Raw genomic sequence first — 20,723 nt, 5'->3', positions numbered from 1 at the left:
ACACTGTTAATGTTTAATTTTTTGTAACTTCATCATCTTATTTATCAAATTCATCTTTTTATGTTGTACTGAGGATCGAACCCAGTGCCTAGGTGAGTGCTCTATCACCGAGCTATAACCCCAGCCCAAATCTGGTATTTATAAAGCCTAATCTTGAATTGATTCAATTAAGTAGAAAAAGAAAAGTATTAACTTTATTATATGGGTTCCTGAATTATTGAGAAAAGTATCAGAAATTCCCTGCACAGTTAGCGTTTTAGACCAAAGGAGTTTGGTAGTTAAAACCAAATACTGGGTATCCTTTGTGATTTTTCTTTTCTTTTCTTTCTTTCTTTCTTTTTTTTTTTTTTAAATCAGTAACCACAATTCAGAACTGGGGATGGGTAAGAAGCGAAAAAGTTCGTTTTCTAAAACAGTGAACACCTTTCAAAGAATTACCAAAGTTTAGATTACCAAGATGGTTAATCATTCTTGGACAGTAAAATTAATATTTTTTAAGTAAGTCAATTAAAAAGAGATCATTTAACTGGCAGTTATAATGGATCTTTTCTCTAAAGCCAATAAGGACCCAGTGAAACAATCATTGATGGGGAGATATCATTGTGTGCCAATATGGACCACATGGTTGGCTGCATTAAAACGAAGAGTTATTGCAGCAATACGAGGATCTGGTATTGGTTATCATGTGGAGAACTTAACTCTTTGGTTTATTTTTATATTTTAAAGATGCTGTAATCATTTTCTTATAGAAGGCCAGGCTCTAAGACATAGGTCTATAATCCTAGCTACCAGGGAGGCCAAGGCAGGAGGATCACAGGTTTGAGGCCAACTGTGGCAATTTAGTAAGAATATGTCTCAAAATAAAAAGGACTAGAGATATAGCTCAGTGGTTGAGTATCCCTTGGTTTAATCCCCAGTACTGCACACAAAAAATTGCCTTATTGATATTAAAACAAATTTATAGTGAAAAACTTCTTGAATTTGGAAAGGTTTGGTGGAAGTTGCAGTAATTGATTTTATCTTTAAGTAAAGACAGTCGTTTGATTTCATTGATAATGGGAGTTTAAATCAGTTGGAACTGTTGGAAAGGAAATGAGTGACCTTCTGTGGTTGTGAGACCCCCTTCCCTGAACAGGAGAGACTTGATTACGCTCTGGCAAAATGTTAAGAGAAGGATTAAGAAGATGCTGTAAGCAGTCTCTTCTACTTCTAAAATTATGTAAAATAAGGGAAAAGTATCTGTTAGCTTTTTGGAGTATAAGAAGAATTATATTTCATTATTATATAACAAAATAAGACAGAAACTATAAGAGGTTATCCATTTATCTTTTGTGTTTTATGAAATATTTCTCTTTCAGGTTCCCTGTCAAATATGGTGTCCTTAGATCTTTCTTTTGCTAGCTTCAATATCTAACCGTAATTAAAAGCCATATAATTTTTCCAGTTTTGTAGGTACAGCAGATATCCACCAGCCAAGTTGTATAAGTGACTTATTTGTGACATCTCTGCCATCTGTCCTTTTAAATTTTCTCTGCTGCTACTATCTTCTCTCCCCACCAGTCCATACCCCAGTTTAAACCCATTTTCCTTCTGGAATCATTGGCTCCTTTTTATTGTCATTGCTTCATTCAAGCATTTGGGATTTCTCTCTAGATGTAGTGTCCTCCTGTGCCTTTGAAACTCTTCCTTTTTGCCGAGGGTAAGGGACCAAATATTTGCGCCCACCAGAATTCATGTGCTGAAATCCTCCCATGCCAGGGGATGGCATCAGGAGATGGGGCTTTTGAGTGGAGCCCTTTATAAAAGGGACCCCAAAGTATCAGGAGATGGGGCTTTTGAGTGGACCCCTGTGAGAATCTGAGAACCAGATTGGAACTCATCAAAACCTAAATGCATTGGAGCTTTGATTGCAAACTTGCAGCCCCCTGACTGAGGAATAAGTTTCTTGATTATGAGCCATACAGGGTGTTGTGATTATCACAGCAGCCTGAGCTACACTTACTCTTAACTAAGGAACTCCTTGTATTATTCCTGTAGTTTAGTCTGTCCATGGTCTCAAGTTGTCCTCCAGACAAAATGTGAACTCTCATGATGTATTTGGCCTTCCACAATCTGACCTGGCATACCTGTCTCATAGCATTTTCTGCCCTTTTCTCCACACAGTGTGATAGTTCAGATATGCCAAATTGCTTTCTGTTCCTTGAAAAATCCAGTTCTGTGTTATTATAGTACCTTGGCATGTGTATCCTCCATCCCTTCTTCCTCTGGATGGATCTGATATCTAATTGGTCTTTCAAGGGTCAGTTTATAGGTTTTCTCCTCCAGGGAACTTCTCCTTGACCTTTCTTATTGTCTGTTTTTTTTTTTAAACTTTTAAAATTAACACATATTTTACATAAAGTGAAATGTATAGATCTTTTTTCCAGTATTCTTTTTTCTTTCCATATTTTTCATTGATGCACTATAATTATACATAACAGTGGGATTTGTTGCTACGTATTGGTACGTGCACCTGACCTAGCAACATAATTGGTCAATATTGTCCCCTGGTATTCCCGTTGTCTTTCAGGTATGCATAGCAGTTATCCTGCGAGTGTTCCCATGGAACGTTACATCCAGCCCTGTCAGAGAAGGTATCTCTTTATATTGTGGTTTTTCATGTCTCCTCAATTTCATTCACCTTGCCTTTTATCTCTAGATCCTTCGCAATTGCTATTATGTGTAGCAGCATAGAATAGATAAGAAAGAAAAACTCATTTCTTGACCCATAATGTATACACATAGCCTCTTTTTTTTTTTAAAGAGAGAGAGAGAGAGAGGGAGAGAGAAAGAGAATTTTAATATTTAGTTTTTAGTTTTTGGCGGACACAACATCTTTGTTTGTATGTGGTGCTGAGGATCGAACCCGGGCCGCACGCATGCCAGGCGAGCGCGCTACCGCTTGAGCCACATCCTCAACCCTACACATAGCCTCTTATCTAGAAATGAAGTTTCTTAGAATCTCAGTTTCCTGGAGTGTGACTAAGAATCTTGGGGTAGGTAGAGAAAGTCTTCTAAGTACCTTGTAGTGATCCCCATAAATCCCTGCACTAAATTGCACACATACTAAATATAGAGGAGAGGCCACTCTGGCTATAATCATACCCTAGCAACCTTTATGTAGGTAGAAACCTAACAAACTTTTTACTTGTGGTCATAGCCCACATTTGATTAGAAGCAACACATTAGAAGATGGGGAAGTTAGGTTGACAGAGGTAGGAATGTTGGAAAAGGTTAAAACTGATATATCGGTGGCCTGAAAAATAAGAGAATCTTTGGAGAAAAGAAATAGCTATGAAGAGTACATAAAATTATTTTTTAAAAATCGTGGCCATTTGTATTCACTGAATACAGAAAAAAGGTGGACATCTACCTTGATAGCCTGGCATTATAATTGATGTTCTGAGTTATATCCTTCATCATGGAGGAGGTTCAATTTTGTTCCCTGTGGTGTGTTTGAAATACAATATTGTTTAAGGTATGAGTGGGGTGAGTTTTTAAGTATGTTGCATGTTTCAGCCCCCCACAGTGTTAGATAAATGAAGTTTTGCTGGGTTTCTTTCTCGAAGCTGCAGGGTACCAGTGCTTTGCTTCTAATCATTAGTTTCCCTTTGGTTGTATTCACATTTCTAATAATGCCATTAACTGATCCTCTGCTGGGGCATTTTGCTATTAATTTCTAATTTCTTTTACCAGATTTGGAAAATATTGAAACAAGCCCCTTTCTCTTGACTCATTGTTTTTTTTCTTTAGTAATTTTAATCATGGTAATTTTAATCATTATTTATTTTAGCTGGTTGAAACCTCAGCACGTCACTAATTCTGATAGTATTTTGTGTTAACTCCTTCCAATATTTTCCAAACATTTCTTTAACTGGTAGTGAGGAAAACAGGGGAAGATTAATCCTTCATTTTTGTAGATTGAGATATTGAGGTGTGACAGGGCCCGTGTGTAGTCACAGTACTACAGGTCCCTGTGCTGAGGCTTGGAACTGTTAATCTTCTTGGTGTGAATCACTTGAGACATGATTCTTATGTCTCTCGGTGTGGTTAAACTCTTCCAGGGGAGGTTGGGATCATGGTGCCAAGGGTGGAGGGGTTGACTAATCTGTTAAACAGCCTTTTATCTGTGAGTCTACTTTCTCATTAGTATTTCTGACCAAAAGGATAGATGTTGGAAATGTGGATTTTTGTTTTTAATTAGTCTCTCTAGGGATGAGAGGCTTATTTTGAAGAATGGAATTTTAAGGAAGCTTGACAACCTCAGTTTCCATGTGACTGAAAAATTTTGGCAGCTGAAAAAGGTTTCACAACTATGAGTCTGAGCCAGACTTTCCAGTGGCTACACTGCTCTCTGGGAGTTAGATGCAGGATAACCCGTACTCCACGCTCAGGTCACAGCACTTCCCTTCAGGGTGCAGTTCATAGAACTGCTGTGCTCCTTTCTCTCTACTGGCTGTCTCAGAGTGTACCCTCCTGTCATGTGCATTAGAAATATTATCACCATTCCATCTGCGCTTATGCATTTTAATCAGGCCAGTTGGTGTCTATCACAGGCCTCAGGCTGCCCGACACCTCATTATCCCTACATTTCTTCTACTCTTTTACTACCATAAAATTATGACACTACCATATTACCTCCTGACAGTCAGAGATTGGTTGATTTCCTCAGGTAGCTATAGGAAAATATTCAAGTAGCCAAAAGTGACCAGACGTGGGAAGTCACCCAGTTTAGCAACCTTTGTCCTATAGTATGACACTCTTGACACATGGTCAGTGAGCTCTTTCTGTACTCTTCCCATAAAATGAGGCAAACAGGTCTCTTATTGTACAGTTCTGGTTGTTAGAAATTTGCTTCTGGACCCATTCTTAACTACTGATTTTTCTTCTGCCCTCTTGTAGGATTCTCTTAATACCTCTTTGTACCTGCTCTCTCTGCAAATGCTTGAAGGCAACTTTCAAGCCTCCTCATCGCCTTCTCATCTCCAGGCCAATTGCAGTAGTTCCTTTGCCATCTACCCACCACCCCAACTGTGGGTTTTGCTTTCTCTTTCTGTGTTTTCAGTTAGTCATGGTCAATTGTTATCTTAAAATATTAAGTGGAAAATTTCAGAAATATTAATGTTTGAATCATGCACAATTCTGAGTAGCATTATGAAATCTCACACCACCCTTCTGTGCCCCACCCAGAGCTCGAATGACCCCTTTGCCTGACATCTTCATGCTGTATGTGCTATCTACCTGTTAGTCACTGCATAGCATCTTGGTTAATGGTTGAAGTGTCATGGTATCATGCGGCGCTTTTCTTCAGGTAACCCTTGTTTGATTTAATAATGGTACCGAAGCCAATGCGTGTTGTATTGTAGCTCAGCTGAGGTGCTAAGGTATAAAACATTGCAGGATTGATCAACTCAGGCACTATGTAATGATGCCGTACAAAGCCTGTAGGAAAAGCAATAGTAGAAATGGGTATGGGATTCAGATTCAGTGGCATCTGGTTTCACACATCCACTGGGCTCTTGTAATGCCATGCCAGTTGTAAAATATAGGACATATTACAATAGTGGATAGTAATGGGAATATCCCTGAATAAATGGCCTACAGACCCTTCTCTTAGAAGACCATTTAGGAGCTCTGGTTTTCTGATCATTCAGTGAACACACTTGTTAGAGTATTTTGCATCTTTTATTAAAAACTTCTTTTCCACAAAAATTCCATCAACATATTCCCTTTATGACAACATGATAGTGCTTTTAATTTTCTCCACATTTGCCCAAGTTGTTCACTTATTCTATATATAGTCCACATTTGTAGCAATCCAACTCGATTGTTATGAACTTTTAAGAAATCCTTCCTACATGTTGTTATTGGCCTTCTTTCGCTTTTTCACCCATATACCTATTTTCGTCCCAGCAGAATGTGAACTGTGCTTTGCTAGATACTCTTAGACATTTACCAGTGACATTTTTTGTAAATGGAATATAGTTTATTCCTGTTCCTAAAATCAAGTTTTTCAAATGTATATTGATCTTACTATGAATTTAGGGCTGCGTAGCTGGTAGATTTTGCCAGATTCTGGCAAGCAGAGTTTTTGCGTGGTCTATTTTAGGACAACTAATTCTTTAGTGACTATGTTAACTACTTTCTGCTATAGTGTGTAGTCATTTCCGCGCCCCCATGAGGTACGTTTTTAAAAGTGCGATTATACTGAGATATTTAGCCCAGTAATCCATTGCATGTAAGGATATTTGATGAGACAGTTCTTGTGTTACAAAGGAAGGATATTAAAAAACCCCAGGATCTCTCAAGAAAATTGTGGTCTATAATAGTTCCACCCTTGGGGAAGGGAGGCTCACTGAAACTTCCATGACTATTAATCTTGATAGAGAACATGCCTGGTCTCCTTGGACTGAAGCCTCTAGCCATCTTATCAAGACAGGGCTATGTAAGTAGGATCAATTGCTATTTTCCCCCCTTCTTTTTTTCAGTGCTGGGGCTTAACCACAGGGCTTTATGCACAGGCTCTCCTTTTGGGCTCAAGAACCAAAACGAAGGTGGGGGTTTTGATGGATGGTAGAGTGGGTCCTTTGACAAGCAAGTGTAGAGTGTAAGTCCTGAGAGTTTCCCATTTCTTGACTTTACCTATTGTCTTTCCAAAGTTCCTCACTAGAAATATACAGTAAGAAGTTGAATTTGCTTGGATCACAGCTTGTTTTGGAGAGTGGATGAGAAAGATTTCCAGCTGGAGCTGTCACTTTTTTTTTTTTTTTCTGTAGTATGTGCCTGCCAAGCCTTTTCTGAGGATAACCTGATATGCGCCTCTCTTCTCTTGCTACCATTAAGCGTATTATCCTGGCTTTGTGAGCCCCCAAGGCTGAAAGGCAGGCGGTGTGTTCTGTTAGCACACAAAGCTCTGGGGCATGGACTGGGATCTCTGGCCCAGCTTTCCCACTGGTTGCTGGATGATCATGAGCGAGTGAGTCAACCTCATCTCCATTTTCTTGCCCACTTCTTAAAATTGAGGCTTTCTTTTTTTCTCCTTGGTATTTAAAAAAGAAAAAAAAAGTTTGGAAACGTTAAGAAAGGGTAAGCAAGAGCTAGTGAGTTAGCTAACTCTTGAGTGAGTTAGCATCTTTGTGGATACTTCAGTTAATACAGTAGCCCTTATCCATGGGGATTCATTCTAAGACCCTTACTGGATGCCTGACATTGCAGACAGCACAGAACCCTATATATACTACTTTTTTTTCCCTGATGCAATATATCTATGATAAAGTTTAATTTATAAGTTATGCAAAGTAAAGCAGTTAACAGTGACTTATCACTTAAAATAAAACAGTGATAAAAACATAATAAATGTTATGTGAATGTGGTTTCTCTCTCTTAAAACATCTTGTACTGCACTCTCCCTTCTGGTGATGACATGGATGGCACAGTGCCTGCCTGAGATGAAGTGAGGTGGGTGACATAGGCATTGAAATGCATCATCGACTGCTTTGGACCGTCTAACAAGCATCAGAAGAAGACTACCGAGCCACGTTGTGCCAGCTGACCGTGGGTACATGAAACCACAGAAAGCCACAATGTGGATGGTGGGGGGCGGAGAATGCCGTACCGATAGATGACTTTTTTTGATTACTAAAGTAAATTAAACAAAATGTTCCAAATGCGTTCAATATGTATTCCAGATGGCCTATGTTAAATAAAAGATGTAAGTCATGTCTAATTTATATAAATCATTTCATTCTCTTTTGGGGAAAAGCAAAATGGTTATTATGTTGTCCATGTAAATTGTATTATATAGCCTTAGAGGACTTCAGAGGACACTGAAAGATTGTTTAGTCACTTAAACCCTTAAACTCCCTTTGGGAGGTCTAGTTGATTCATGTGGACCCCTAAATGATCTAGCTAACCAAATTTTAAAATTGTATCAGGATTATTTCATCTCTTTAGGGCTCTCGCTTTTAAATTTAATTTTGCTAAAAGTAGTGGATAAATTGTGCTCACCCCAGAAAAGTATTTGGGTTCCAGTTTCCATAAATTTAATTCTAGATTTTGAGTCTCAGAAGTCTATGCTGTCTTTACAATCCCATTAGCTCATTAACATTCCAGTGCTCATAGTTGGGCCCTCTAAACCTATGGACTTTAGTAACCTCTGCTGCGATCTGAAGTTAATAATGGAAGATGCGCTTAAGTGTCTGACCACAAAACCCCTTAAAGGGAATCCGGATGTTGATGGATTCAGAGGTGTTGTGCTTAAAGTAACTGTGGGGCTAAAGTCTGATGTGAGAATGTTTTGAAAATTACAAGATCTTCTAATAGCTACAACTGCTATCTCACAGGACTGAGTCCTGTGACTAATTGTGGTTCCCTTGCTTTTTATTCCCATGTGCCATGGAGGGAACCCACCATAGGGGGTCAGACATATTCTTATGATTGTGGTATGAGAGCGTGGTTGCTTTGTCCAAATCCCATATGTGGTGATTAGGCTCTTCGGAATGACTTTGGGGTGCTCTCTGAGTAACCAACAACAGCCTTCCAAGTAACTTATAATAAATAAAGCATGTCAGACATTTGCCGCAGCCAGATGTAATGTTCAATGTTAGAGGAGTAAATTTAAAGTAAACTCCCACAGGAAAATTTGGAAAATGCCTAGACGTACCCAGAAACCACTCAGGCTGTTAAGGAACAGGCAAACTCCTTTCCTGCTTCCAGGTGAGAATATACGATTATTCGTTTTAATTTTGTGTTCATGATTTCTGGGATTTCTTTGAAAAATGCCTAGATGAAACCTGATAACTTCAGTGAACTGGAAGTCTATTTGAACTGTCCTAAATTTTCATATTTAGTTTTTTCAAAAACATTGAACAGTGCACAGGTAGGTGTGGTTGTTTCCCCTCAATGTTTAGTAACTGATCTAATTTGTTTTATAACTGATATAATTTTTATAAGTTAAATTACATTTTGCATCGAGTGAAGAAATCCAGTTCTTAAGAGATTCTTAAAAGGTGACAGTCTAAACTTGTGCCTCTGAGCTCCTTCGTAGTCTTGAGAAAAGCGGCTTCAGATTTTGAGGAGGAAGCTAGGGGTTGGCATAGGGGACGGCCAGAGCCTGTCCTGAAGGTGTTTTCTTTGCATACAAGATCCTCAGACTTGGCTTTAGGTTTATCCTGGGCTTCGAGTAGGGGTTTTGTGTCTGTCGTGGCCAGTCTTTTCTGCCACCACTGCTCTCAAACCAGACCTGAGCCATGTGTGCAAAGATCTGAGGTGTGCTCCTTACCCACCCCTGGGCTTGTAGAGGTCTCAGAACTTTGCTCTCCTTTCTGCTAGATGGGAATTGAAAAGTGAACAGAGTAGACATGTAGTGTAAGGGCCTGGACCTTAACACTGCCAGAGACAGCAGAGCCTGGGAGACGGAGCACTCAGGGAAGCATAACAGTTCCACAGTCAGGACTCTCATGAAAGCACCATAGAAGACAACCTGCCAGACTGGGATCCCTTGAAGGCATTGCCATTAAAACTGTATTCATTTTACTCCTTCATGTGGATCTTCTGTGACTGTCCACCGGAAACTCATTGAATATCTTTTACAACCATGTGTAGAAAAGGAGATTACAGTAGTGGACAGAGCAGAAAATGGTTTGCCTTCTTGGTGTTTTTTGATTCTATTTGGGGTTACCATCAATTAATATACCTAATGTCTCCCAGGTGAGGTCATGATAAGTTTTCTGAAGAAAAATGAAGCAGCTGGAAGGGAGAGCCTAGTGAAGGGAGGCTGGCTGACTAGTGATGACTGCTCTCAAGTGGTGGTTTTTGAGGAGCTCCTTTATTTAAGCAAAAAGGGACTCCATGTAAATAAATATCTGAGGGAAAGAGTTGACAGCATGAATGGCATGTTCCAAGGGCTTGAGGCAGGACAGCAGTAAAGTCCAGTAAAGTTGGTGTGGTTGTAGTAGAGTAAGCAAGCGTTTAGAAGTAATCAGCAGCTAGATCAGGAACAAAATAGGGAAGCCTGTTTTCACCACTATGAACTAATACTATTCTGGAGGGGCTAAATTATGATTTAAGGCTAGAGAAATTAAAGAGTTGATAAAAATATGGAAAATAAGATAAAATTACTTGCATTTTATTTTACTTTTTTTTCCTTTTTATTGGTACATTAAAAATTAATTATATTTTAGAACATGTGATTTACTTTTATGAAATTCCGGACCCTTTTACTAAAGAAAGGAAGTTTGCTATGTCATGACTATTTACAAACTCTGTAGCTCTTCCCCATACTTGTAATAAATAGTCAGAAACAGAGAATGATGAGAAGACTCTGTTCATAATGGTAAGAAACTGTAAACTACTTCAGAATAGACTTTACAGGAAAGATAGTTGATGTATGAATGAAAGAATAAAATCTTATGGAAAGCCATAAAACTAGACTTCAATATACTGTGCTCTTGGATGGCAAAGCAATATCACATAAACACCATTTAATACAACCCCAATGTGAATCCCAAAGGAGTTTTGAATTTTTTTAACTGCCTAAAAATATTTGAAATTATATATTAAAAGAATAAATGCTCAAAAATAGCCAAGAAAGAAGATTTTTGATTAGTTGAAATTTAAACTTAGTTCATAGTCATGTAAATAATCTGTGGCTAGAAATTGATATGTAAATAAGAGCTTAGCAAGCTTTCTCTGTAAAGGGCCAGATACTAATAATTTCAACTTTGTGGGCTTTATGGTTTTTGTCTTGAGTACTCAATTCTGCCCTTCCAATACTAAAGCAGTCACAGACAATATATAAATCAGTGGGCATGACTGTATTTACTCACTAACTGACTGGCCAATTGATGATGTTGATATTAAAACAAAATTATGCTTAATAAATATATGACAAAGGTCATTTTAAATAACTTGGGAAAGATAGTTTGTTTAATATTGATGCTGAAAAACTTATGTTCATATGAAAACAAAACCACATTCAGTTCTTACTTAATTATAGATAGAAATAGTCCCAGTTTGTATAAAGATTATTAAACCGTAAAATAATAGGAGAAAAGTTAAGAAACTATTTGTATAATCTGATGTTGGATAAAGAAACTTTTTTTATACAAGACAGAAAATATATAAAGAAAAGGTAGAGATGTTTACATAAAAATGAAATTTTGTTTATGGAAAAGTTGCTTCAGACAGAGAAAAATATTGAAAAATATTTGCAACCTATATGCCAGAGAAAAAGGGCAATATTCACAACATTCAGCATGTTCAGTCGATCAAGTAAAAACAGAAAAGAACACAGTTCCTGAAAAGAGAAAACAAATTGACCATGAGTGTGGGAAAAGATGCTTAGTATCCCCATCCTGCTGTAAAATAGGGAATGATAGTAGGACCCACCACCTAAGTGTTGTTGGGGGGATTAGATCAGATAATACAAATAGACCATGGGAACTGCTTGGTACATAGCATGTGCTCAGCAAATGTTAATTAACCTATAGACAATAAAAATATGAATAGACCAGTGATTACCATTTACTGCAGTTTCATTTCCAGTTGTGAATGACTGGAAACAAATTGAATGTCCCAATAATCGGGAAATAATTGAATACATTTTATATTATTATCAGGGAAATTTATGCAGCTATTAAAACTAATGAGTTTTACTATTATTATTATTATTACTATTATTAGTGATGCTGGAATTAAACCCAGTATCTCACATATGCTGACAAGTGCTCTACCACTGAGTCACATCTCCAGCTCTAACGAGTTTAAGTTCTTTCCATAGGTTTAAGAAGTGGACTGTGGTGATTATTTAGGAGAAAAGCAAATTTAAAAAAAAAAATTGAAAGTATGCTTTCAGTTTTTCAAAATATATCAAAAATCCTTAACTATGTTTGTATATGATGCTGACACATTTAATTTTTCCAACTAAAAATCACTACCTTCGTGCAGAACAACCAAACTATAGACTATGTAGTCCTCTCCCTCAGTACATCTCAGTATATATATTGTACACTCTCTCTCTTTTAACTCAGTGTCATTACAATATAAATTCTTGACCTGGGTTAAAATACCAGAATTCTTTCTGAGAATTAAATCATAGAAGTAAGTATTTGCCACAGACCTCCTGGCTTTCAGATGTTTTCTACTACCTCCTTCTGGTAGTGTCTGTTTTCTCTTGTGCTGCAGATTGTCCTCTGTCCCTGAGCCACCAGGCGTAACATTCTGCATCTCTTTCTTTCACGCGCTTTTTAATCTCTGGTCTGATTGGGAAAATGACTGGAGTTGGTACTGTATACAAATTGAGATCCTATAGGCCTGAAAGGAGAGGACTTTTTGTTAAGAGTGTTGTGAGTGAGCTTATGAATAAAGACATTACACTACGTTTTGGCTACAGATAGGCATTTTTCCCCCCAAGAATGAGTTGTGTTCTGTATAACTGAGAATTTTGAATTGCCAATGATACTGTATCTGAACAATGTTTACTTTTAACTAACTTTATCTAAGTTATTACAGTTTCAGTACATTTTAGGAATCAGTCATTTGTATACTCAGCACATAGATATTTTGGGATTCCCATGTTTCAGGGACCTTGCTGGCTGTTGAGGATACAGAGATAACCATAGCAAATGTGGTTCCTGTTCTATGACAGACTGGTGGGAGGGAGTCATTAATCAAAACAAGCAAACAAAAAAACATAGACAGGTAGATTTATAATGGGGAAAAACTGTAAGCTGCTTTCAAGTTCACTTAAAGAACCCTTTAAAGTCACACGAGTAAGTAATTTAGTTCACTTAAAATTTTGATTTAATTACAAAACAGTAATAAATATAAAAGAAAATATTTGTAGTGCCCAGAACAGGGCTTACCCATGCTTTGTACTCTAGTGCTGGGACATGTAACAAGAAATTAATGAATATAACTAGACCCATAGCTATGTTCTAGTTCATTTCAAAAGCACATTTTCCCATTGATAGTAACCACACTATTAACATAAAAGGTGATTTATACCCTTGCATCAACCACAGGGATTTCCTGTCATAATGGTGGTTAACTATTTCTATTGCACATCTTAACAGAGATAAAAACAGTATTACTTACAGGTATTACTAATAAATTGATCGTGATCCATAATAGATCTGTTTTACACTTCTAGATGTTTATCAGTAATTTCCCAAAGGTCTTATTCTTTTATCAACAAATTTTCTATCAGGCATATTTAAACAGAGATTTTGTGTTTTCTATTATATAAATACGTATTTGAATTCTTTTTATAGTATATTTACATATAATAGCATGTGCACGTGTTAGTTAATTTTCCATCACTATGACAACATACCTGAGATAAATGACTTAAAGGAGGAAGGGTTTATTTTGCCTTACAGTTTCAGGAGTTTTAGCCCATGGTCGCTTGTCCCTGTTGCTTTGGGCCTGTGCTGACACAGTACATCATGGGGGGCAGTGAAGCTGCTGTCCTCATGGCAGCTGGGAAGCAAAAAGAAACAGGAAGGGGCCGGGGTTCCAATGTTCATTTTAAAGGCATGCGTCTAATTACTTAAATTCCTTTCACTAGGCCCTGCCTCTTATGGGTTTCCCAGCCTCTCAATAGCCTCACGGGCTGGAGGCCAACCATTTAACATGTGGGTCTTTATATAACAGTATGTATGTATATGTATATATATATATATATATATATATATGCCATACATATTGTGTATAAACATATTACATATGTTAAATTCTACCTATGATTTAGTTATTACTGTGCAAGTTATATATAAATTGTGCATTTTACAAATGTAAATATTTTTAAAGTGGAATATATGTATGTGTGTGTGTGTGTGTGTGTGTGTGTGTGGGGAGAGAAAGAGCGGGGGGGGGGGGGGAGAGAGAGAGAGAGAGAGAGAGAGAGGAGAGATAGGCCCTTTCTTCATACCAGTCACATTAAAACAGCACGAATCCAAAACAGAAATTGCCTACAAGTTCATCCTTTAGTCAAACTGTTGTTTTCATTTGTTCATTTTACCATGTAAATGTGTAATTTGCAGAGTAATTTATAGGAATATCATCAGTGCAATTTTATATTTAATATTTTTATTTAATGGTTTTCTACTGTATTTGTTTTTTTAATTCTTCCTTTCTAAGCAACCCAAATAACATATACAATAATAATAACTAATGTGTATATTTTTATATATTTTCAGGTAACAAGGGTTTTGTTGGACTTAATCATTGTTTTCATTTGCGTTCCTTCTTTGCTTCTATCTCATTAGTGTAGCAAGCTGAAAGTGTCTTAATTCTAGGAAAAAAAATCAAAATTTTAGCCCATTTATCTTCAAGGTTTACATTTCTACTCTAATCCACTTATTAAGATGGCCCATAATGTTTAACAACCTGCTTATAACCAAGGCAGTGGTCTTTCTCAAATAATTTTGTATTATCTTTTATAAAATGGAATTCTGTGGGGTTGGGGTTGGAGCTCAATTGTAGAGCACTTGCCTAACATGTATGAGGCACTGGGTTTGATCCTCAGCACCACATAAAAATAAAGTTATTGTGTTCATCTAAAACTAAAAAAAAATATTTAAAAAGAATGGAATTCTAAAAATATACAATGAAACTTCCTTGACATCATTCTCAATTGGTTATCAAAATTATTGACTTTTATCTAAACATTTACATTCTCTTATTACTTGAGAAGGGCCACATTATTGCTCTTACCTGCTTCTGAATTCTTTCACTCTGGATCAGTAGTTTCCTGCCATTCTTCAGAATTAAGTACTTCTTATTACTGTGAGCACCATTCATCTTAAGTAGGTGTCCCTAGCTCTGAGGATTATTTAGAATTTCTTTAGGTGAAGACCATGTCTATTTGGAGTTCTTAATCTCTGCATTTTATCTCCTTTGCTTGTCAAATGTCCAGTGAAGTGGAATATTACTGTAAAGTCTCAATTTCATGATATTTTAAATGTGTATCAGGTGATGAATCCGGACTAGTGCATCCAATAGAATTTTCGGAGGTGATGGACCATTCTATCTGCACTGTATGTAGCCTCTAATTTCAGGTGACTGCCAACTACTTGAAACGCAACTATTATGACTGATGAATTGAATTTTAATTTATTTAAATTCAAAAATCAAATCGCTACATGTGACTGGTGTAATTTTTTGGACAGAGTTGGTCCAAATACTTAGATAGCAGAGTAAGTGAATGATTAATAATGAGAAAATTGTATTTAAAGGACAGCATGTTCCTTTACTATTTCTTTTTCTCTCTTATTCTTGAAATATTAAGTAATTTAAACATTCAAAAAGCATAAATTATGGGGGCCAGAGTTGTGGCTCAGTGGTAGAGCACTTTCCTAGCATGCATGAGGCACTGGGTTCGAGCCAATATTTTTAAAAATATTAACAAAAGGCATGCTACATCTTCCACATCTAGCATTGATAGATTATAACATGTTGACCTGTTTGCTTCATTTCTTTGTAAGGAAATGAAACATCATTTACAATTGAAACTTTGCTAGACATTGTCCCAACATCTAGGGTACATCAGTGATCAAAACAAAAATTGCTTCTTAGTGTTATTATTCTGGAAGACACAGTCAGCATACAATCACATTTTAAAAAGTAAATTATATAGTATGTTTGAAGGATGCACTACAGAAGAAGAAAGTAGATTAGGGCAAAGCAGTTAGAAATAATTAGATGGGGAGGGGGACTGAGGGTCTCAATTTAAACAGATTGCTAAGAGTAAGCCTCATTCAACAGACTGTTGAGCAGAATTTGGAGTAGGTGAGGGAATTAGCTGTGCAGGGGGCAATGTTCCAGGTGAGGGTCACTCAATAAGGTATGACTGGTGAACACAGAAAACTCCAAGGAAGTTCCTGTGACTGTAGCAATGTTAGTGACAGTGAGTGTGGTCAGAGGTGAAGGGATAGAAGTTGGTAAGGAGGGTGTGAGTTCTTTGACTTTCCTGAGTAGAATGGAGCTATTGTGGAGTGAAGTGAGGCAGTGTATTGGAAAAGACTTCATTTGGTTGCTGTGTTGTGATACACTGAGTAGCATCAGGGAGACCTGTTAGGAGGCAGTTGTAGCCAGATAGACGAGATATAATGGTGGCTTGAACCAGTCAGTGTGAATACAATTGCAGGGTGAGAGATGTGGTCAGATTTTGAGTGTTTTCTGAAGGCAGACCGGTGGGAGTAACTGATGGATTAGGTGTAGGGACTAGGATAGAAGAGTCAGGGACTCAAATTTTTTTTTATCAGAACTGTTGGAAGGTTGAATTTGCTGTAGACTGAATTTGGGTAACTCTTAAGGATATGCTCCAGGCCAGGAACTGAGTTTTGGTTGTGTTATGTTTCATGTGTCTCCCGTGAGTCTGAAGTTTGGGAAACAGGTCTGAGCTGTGAATGCACATTTCAGAGTCAACAGTATGTAGATGGTTTATCCATGATGCTGATTAAGAGCACCAAGGAAATGAGTGTGGGTAGAGAATAGGTCCAGAGAGGCAACCTAAGGATACTCAACCTTAGAGATCCAGCAGAGGGTACTGAAGAACCATCAGTAAGGCTGGACACATTGGTAGTATGAACTCCTGGAAACTAAATGAAGAGTGTCAGGCAGGAGGATGTAGTTAGCTGTGCCAAGTGATGCTGGTAGTGTTGGAGATGAGCTCTGAGGAACTGAGCAACTGGTTTGTCAAAACAGAAAAACTTAAGTGGAATGTTAGAGGTCAAAACCTGAAGTGTGCTTATGAGAAAATAAAAGAGAGGAATAATAGGAAATGCTAACAAAGTTGTCAAGAGGTTTTGTGGCAAATGGAAGTAAAGAAGGATGTTAAAGTGGTGGAAATAGGGTCAAGAGAATGTTGTAGTGATTTTTATTTGTATTAAATAGATGAGATGAATTAGAACCTGATCTAAACAGTCCAGTAAGAGCACAATTAATGATTAATTTGCTTATAAATGTACACACACACATTCATTTTTTTCCTAATTTATTCTAACTGCTAGTGCTCCCTTGTACAAATGTTCCAAAATATATTTGTTCTTTCATTAATAAATATTTAAGTTGAAGTTGTTTTTCAGTGTATGTGTTCCATATAATGCTTCAGGGAATATTTTTGAGCATGTTTCCTTGTGTATATATGCAATTATTTCTCTCTGAACACCTGGGAATGAAACTTCTCAGTTATACATTATTTGTATTTTCAACTTTGGCAGATACTGTCAAATTATTCTGCAGTGTGATTTTACCATTTACAGTATCACCAGACAGTGTGTGTAATGTCCTGTTGTGCTCACTCTGATGGTGTGAAATGGTATCCTACTGGGTTTAAATGTGCCTTTCTCTAATTGCTAATGAGGTTGAACATCTTTTCACAAGTATATCGGCCATTCTGGTTGCTCTTCTATCCATTTTCTCCCATCCTATTGGGTAAAAATAAAAATTTCTTATTGATTTGTCAAGTTTTGGATATTTTCTGGATAAGTAAACTTTATAAGTTACATATATGTAACTTTATAAATTACATATATTACAAAACTCATTTATTGTTACATTTATAAGTTACAGTCTATGGCTTGTGTGCTCATTCTTTTAATGGAATCTTTTGATGCAATTTTAAATTTTCTTGTGGTAACATTTTACTCATCTTTTCATTTCTGGTTCATGCTTCCTTTTTCTCCTTGAAATCCTTTCTGACCACAAGATTATGAAGATATTCTTTTATATTTTTTTAAGTAGTGTTGAAGTTTTGCCTTTCACAAATTAGATCTTGAATCACTTCTAATCCTTTTATGTTCTATTAGAATTTGAAGATTAACTTGTAAAGTCTTGCATACATAATCACGCCCCCCCACCACATCCCTTATAGGGATTTTGATGGAAATTGTATTTAATTTATAGAAAATTTGGGAACTGTGACATCTTGGCAATACTGATTCTTTCTTTCCATAGATATTATCTCTCTCCATTTAGTCTAGGCTTCTTGTGTTCTTCAATAATCTTTTTTCTTTCTTTCTATTTTCCCACAGCTTCTCGCTCATGTTTGGCTAGATTTATTCCCAGATACCTTAGAGATTTAATTGCTATGATGAATATAGGTTTTTCCCATTACATTTTCTTTTCCTATAACTGGTCCAGAGGAACACTATTTATCATTAAATGCTGATCCATCTGGAGGTTCACTGGATTAGTAATGGAAAGGGCAGTTTCCAAGGCAGAGGCTCTCAAGTGGAGAGACCACAGTGGGGGACTGAACAAGGCCACCCCAGTCACAATGAAAACAAGAGCCAGGATACAATGACGTCCGAGGTGGGTCGTGAATCTTGGAGACTGAGTGAACTCAGAATAAGTAAGACCTCGGAAAATGATAATGAGTGAATGAAACTCTTGTTCACTGAGGTTGGGTGAAGTGCTGAAGAGGGATGGTTGAGTGAATATTCAGATAGTGATCAGAATAGAGAATGGGGATGAGTCTACTAAACTTAGTTTGAGAGGTGGAATCCATGTGAGCTGAGGAAATTTGGGCAGCATTGCTGAATAAAATGGGTAAAGCTGGGAGAGCCCTGTAGCAGGAGCAGGGAGTGCACCCAGGTCTCAAGGCTCTTCATCACACTGATGTAGATGGCTGCTGATGTTCTTCCGACTCTCCATTTTTCATTGACCAGCTTCTTGATCATCCTGGCTGCTTAAGATTTAATCTAATGTAGTACTGGCTACCCTTTGGAAATTTTGCTATATTTTAAATTACAAACTGTAAATGTAGTTGGCTGAGTCATCGTTCAAATTACTTGCATAGGTCAGAGGTTGCTGACAAGCTCACAGTCTGGCTGTGTCTTTTTTGTTTTGAGCTGGGTGATTCCTGTTCATCCCAGTTTGCCCAGCATAATTATTATCTCAGAATAATTGTTGATAATCCCCCCACCTTCTTCTAAAAGAGTCTTGGTTTGGACAGTACATTATTTGATCACATTACTCATGGTAGTGAAGGGCTATAAAGCATGATTGCTTATTTCAGAAGCTTGCGTTGTTGGGGAGGAACAAGAGAATGGTTGGTAACTAGGCCAGGGGACACTGAGTACCATCTCTGGCACATCTAGGGAATAACAATAATAAACACGAACCTGTGTAATGTCCAGAGATAGTCAACTGGTAATGGGATGTCAGACTACATGGAAAAGAACAGGTAAAGTGTGATATTTGGTAGGTTTCTAGAGATGATCAGGGATAACAGCAGGTCTGAAATCTGAATATTCAGATAGTGATCAGAATAGAGAATGGTTTGACAGAATGTGAAGGTTGGCATCTCTTGATCTGGCAGAGGATTCCACCTCTCAGTCACGGAGCCAGGGAAAAGGACTCAGGCATGGAGTTTCTGGATGCTAGAGCCACATTGTAGCCACCGAGTGATTGGGCAGTGTAGAAGTAGGCACAAATAGGCAAAGCAGAAGGGGACATAACCCAGCACTGAGACCCAAGTGGAAGTTCAGGGATAAGAGGAGGTTGGTACTGAGCCAGCTCATTCCTGGACACTTAGTATGTTTTATCCTTCAGCACCAGCAGCACAGTTGAAGTGTCAGTGGGTATAATACAAAGGCAGAGGATCGTCATTGGGGGAAAGGGTTAAAAAGTGGGAGCCCCATGGTTCCTGACAAACTTTCCTCCTTGATGAGGCCATAAGCTGAATCTCTATGTATTTAATACAGAAAGACTGGGGGAGATGGAACGTTTTCAACTCATGCCTGGATAAAACCAGCTTGAATTGTGTTATTTGCTAATAGTTAGAATTAACGAGTGACGTTCTCAAGTTCTTTATATTTTTAGAAATCTTACTTTAAGTTTGTTTTGCTATAAGGAATTAAATTATGAAGTTTATGCTTATGTTGACTGTTTCAAGAAATAATTTATATAATGATGAATGAACAGCTCACTTATCTTTTTCACTCAGTAAATTCTGACAATAAGAAGCTACAAGCTAACATTATAAGCAGAGCGTTTAAGAAAATAGTATTTCCTGATATCTGGTCTATAAACCCGAGTCTATAAACTTTGATGACGACTGTTTTTTCAATGCTGGGAAACTGCGATTGGGACACATCTGTTAAGTGTTAATATGTGGGGAAGGCTGAGGTGTTTGATAACAGATGGAAGTGAAGGATAGGAGAGGTGTGGAGAGGGAAGGGCACAGTGAGGGGTGTGTGTGTGTGTGTGTGTGTGTGTGTGTGTGTGTGTGTGCGCACATGCACACAAGTGTGTAGCCATAAAACAGCATGACTAGTGGTATATGTTGTAGTAGAAGTAATAACCAGCCAATGAATGGTTTGAAAAACATTCATTAGAAAATTGAATTTCCTCTTGAGGTAATGTCCCCTCAAGATTCTAAAAAGGAGTTGCTCATAAATCAGATCTTGAAGGGCTCTGGCATAATTATAAGAAAAAAATAGCTCAGTTAAAATCATTGTTAAAAGAATTGTTCAAAGACATAAGTTATTTTTGATCTTTTTGTTGTTACTTAAATAGAGAACAGAATTGTCTTTGTTCTGAGGTAAAACGGGTAATAAGTTTTTTGTTTGTGTGGTTTGAACTTGATGTGTACATCTACTATAATAGTAACAGATAATGTCTTTTAACAGCTCATGGAATGAATTAGTTTCTTCTCTACCAAAAAACTAGCCTTATGG

General features: G+C 37.4%; 1 protein-coding gene and 1 long non-coding RNA gene across 3 annotated transcripts in view; both read left to right on the top strand.

Annotated features, from left to right (window-relative positions):
* The window catches only part of Bckdhb (branched chain keto acid dehydrogenase E1 subunit beta), a 190,943-nt gene that overhangs the window by 86,987 nt on the left and 83,233 nt on the right, over positions 1-20,723 (top strand). The gene's annotated exons all lie outside the window — the stretch shown is intronic.
* LOC144366145 (uncharacterized) lies at positions 1,232-7,775 on the top strand. Its single transcript, XR_013425029.1, has 2 exons — positions 1,232-2,633; positions 4,942-7,775. It is a non-coding gene; the product is annotated as an uncharacterized LOC144366145 (long non-coding RNA).

The sequence above is a fragment of the Ictidomys tridecemlineatus genome, chromosome 8 (genome assembly GCF_052094955.1).
Source record: "Ictidomys tridecemlineatus isolate mIctTri1 chromosome 8, mIctTri1.hap1, whole genome shotgun sequence".
Lineage (NCBI taxonomy): Eukaryota > Metazoa > Chordata > Mammalia > Rodentia > Sciuridae > Ictidomys > Ictidomys tridecemlineatus.
This window is presented reverse-complemented; position numbering and strand designations above follow the sequence as displayed.